The sequence below is a fragment of the Schistocerca cancellata genome, unplaced genomic scaffold (assembly GCF_023864275.1).
Source record: "Schistocerca cancellata isolate TAMUIC-IGC-003103 unplaced genomic scaffold, iqSchCanc2.1 HiC_scaffold_1147, whole genome shotgun sequence".
Classification (NCBI taxonomy): Eukaryota; Metazoa; Arthropoda; class Insecta; order Orthoptera; family Acrididae; genus Schistocerca; species Schistocerca cancellata.
The window spans coordinates 5,424,746-5,428,247 of NW_026047146.1; the positions used below are offsets into that span (position 1 = coordinate 5,424,746).

The 3,502-nt window shown below is 40.6% G+C and overlaps 1 non-coding gene across 1 annotated transcript; it reads right to left on the reverse strand.

Annotated features, from left to right (window-relative positions):
* Positions 1 to 483: 483 nt before the first annotated feature.
* Positions 484 to 560, reverse strand: Trnas-cga (transfer RNA serine (anticodon CGA)). Its single transcript has one exon. It is a non-coding gene; the product is annotated as a tRNA-Ser (tRNA).
* Positions 561 to 3,502: the final 2,942 nt, after the last annotated feature.

The following is a 3,502-nucleotide window of genomic DNA, read 5'->3' on the forward strand; positions in this document are numbered from 1 at the left end:
TCGAGGAACGTTTCGATGGATACGACAGGATTTTCTTTTGGGATACGAGTATCTCCTTTCCGATGCACTATTCCTTCTTTACTGCATATCTCGCTCCCTCTTATTGACGAATTAACACAGAAATTGCGTCGCTATGAAATACTATGGGTTATATGAATTCTCCTTCTAAATCGAGGAACGTTTCTATGGAAACGACAGGATTTTCTTTTGGGATACGAGTATCTCCTTTTCGATGCACTATTCCTTCTTTACGGCATCTCTCGCTCCCTCTCATTGACGAATTTACACAGAAATTGCGTCGCTATGAAATACTATGGGTCCTAGGAACTCTCCTTCTAAATCGATGTACGTTTCTATGGAAACGACAGGATTTTTTTTGGCATACGATTATATCCTTTCCGATGCACTAGTCCTTCCAGAATGAGATTTTCACTCTGCAGCGGTGTGTGCGCTGATATGAAACATCCTGGCAGATTAAAACTGTGTGACCGACCGAGACTCGAACTCGGGACCTTTGCCTTTCGAGGGCAAGTGCTCTACCAACTGAGCTACCGAAGTACGACTCACGCCCGGTCTCACAGCTTTACTTCTGCCAGTATCTCGTCTCCTACCTGTAAAGTTTGGAAGGTCCCGAGTTCGAGTCTCGGTCGAACACACAGTTTTAATCAGCCAGGAATTTTCACTATTCCTTGTTTACTGCTTCTCTCGCTCCCTCACATAGACGAATTAACACAGAAATTGCGTCGCTGAAATACTATGAGTTATAGAAATTCTCCTTCTAAATCGAGGAACGTTTCTATGGAAACGACAGGATTATCATTTGGGATACGAGTATCTCCTTTCGGATGCACTAATCCTTCTTTACTGCATCTCTCGCTTACTCACATTGACGAATCAACACAGAAATTCCGTCGCTATGAAATACTATGGGTTATAGGAATTCTCCTTCTAAATCGAGGAACGTTTCTATGGAAACGACAGGATTTTCTATTGGGATACGAGTATCTACTTTCCGATGCACTATTCCTTCTTTACTGCATCTCTCGCTCCCTCAAATTGACGAATTAACACAGAAATTGCGTCGCTATGAAGTACTATGGTTTATAGGAATTCTCCTTCTAAATCGAGGAACGTTTCTATGGAAACGACAGGATTTTCTTTTGGTATACGAGTATCTCATTTCCGATGCACTATTCCTTCTTTACTGCATCTCTCGCTCCCTCTTATTGACGAATTAACACAGAAATTGCGTCACTATGAAATACTATGGGTCATAGGAATTCTCCTTGTAAATCGAGGAACGTTTCTATGGAAACGACAGGATTTTCTTTTGGGATACAGTTTCTCCTTTCCGATGCACTATTCCTTCTTTACTGCATCACTCGCTCCCTCACATTGAAGAAGTAACACAGAAATTGCGTCGCTATGAAATACTATGGTTTATAGGAATTCTCCTTCTAAATCGAGGAACGTTTCTATGGAAACAACAGGATTTCCTTTTGGGATACGAGTATCTACTTTTCGATGCACTATTCCTCCTCTACTGCATCTCTCGCTCCCTCACATTGACGAATTAACAAAGAAATTGCGTCGCTATGAAATACTATGGGTTATAGGGATTCTCCTTCTAAATCGAGGAACGTTTCTATGGAAACGACAAGATTTTCAATTGGGATACGAATATCTCCTTTCCGATGCACTATTCCTATTTTACTGCATCTCTCGCTCCCTCACAGTGACGAATTAACATAGAAATAGCGTCGCTATGAAATAGTAGTGGTTATTGGAATTCTCCTTCTAAATCGAGGAACGTTTCTATGGAAACGACAGGATTTTCTTTTGGGATACGAGTATCTCCTTTCCGATGCACAATTCCATCTTTACTGCAACTCTCGCTCCCTCTTATTGACGAATTAACACAGAAATTGCAACGCTATGAAATACTATGGGTCATAGGAATTCTCCTTGTAAATCGAGGAACGTTTCTATGGAAACGACAGGATTTTCTTTTGGGATACGAGTGTCTCCTTTCCGATGCACTATTCCTTCTTTACTGCATCTCTCGCTCCCTCACATTGACAAATTGACACAGGAATTGCGTCGCTATGAAACACTATCGGTTATAGGAATTATCATTCTAAATCGAGGAACGTTTCTATGGAAACGACAGGATTATCTTTTAGGATACGAGTATCTCTTTTCCGATGCAGTATTTCTTCTTTACTGCATCTCTCGCTCCCTCTTATTGACGAATTAACACAGAAATTGCGTCGCTATGAAATACTATGGGTCATAGGAATTCTCCTTCTAATTCGAGGAACGTTTCTATGGAAACGACAGGATTTTCTTTTGGGATACGAGTATCTCAGTTCCGATGCACTATTCCTTCTTTACTGCATCTCTCGCTCCCTCACATTGAAGAATTAACACAGAAATTGCGTCGCTATGAAATACTATGGGTTATAGGAATTCCCCTTCTAAATCGAGGTACGTTTCTATGGAAACGACAATATTTTCTTTTGGGATACGAGTATCTCATTTCCGATGCACTATTCCCTCTTTACTGCATCTCTCGCTCCCTCTTATTAAATACTATGGGTTATAGGAAATCTCCTTCTAAATCGAGGAACGTTTCTATGGAAACGACAGGAATTCCTTTTGGGATACGAGTATCTCCTTTTCGATGCACTATTCCTTCTTTACTGCATCTCTCGCTTACTCACATTGACGAATTAACACAGAAATTCCGCGGCTATGAAATACTATGCGTTATAGGAATTCTCCTTCTAAATCGAGGAACGTTTCTATGGAAACGACAGGATTTTCTTTTGGGATACGAGTATCTCATTTCAGATGCAGTATTTCTTCTTTACTGCATCTCTCGCTCCCTCTTATTGACGAATTAACACAGAAATTGCGTCGCTATGAAATACTATGGGTCATAGGAATTCTCCTTCTAAATCGAGGAACGTTTCTATGGAAACGACAGGAATTCCTTTTGGGATACGAGTATCTCCTTTTCGATGCACTATTCCTTCTTTACTGCATCTCTCGCTTACTCACATTGACGAATTAACACAGAAATTCCGCGGCTATGAAATACTATGCGTTATTGGAATTCTCCTTCTAAATCGAGGAACGTTTCGATGGAAACGACAGGATTTTCTTTTGGGATACGAGTATCTCCTTACCGATGCACAATTCCATCTTTACTGCAACTCTCGCTCCCTCTTATTGACGAATTAACAGAGAAATTGCAACGCTATGAAATACTATGGGTCATAGGAATTCTCCTTGTAAATCGAGGAACGTTTATATGGAAACGATAGGATTTTCTTTTGGGATACGAGTATCTCCTTTCCGATGCACTATTCCTTCTTTACTGCATCTCTCGCTCCCTCACATTGACGAATTGACACAGGAATTGCGTCGCTATGAAACACTATCGGTTATAGGAATTATCATTCTAAATCGAGGAACGTTTCTATGGAAACGATAGGAT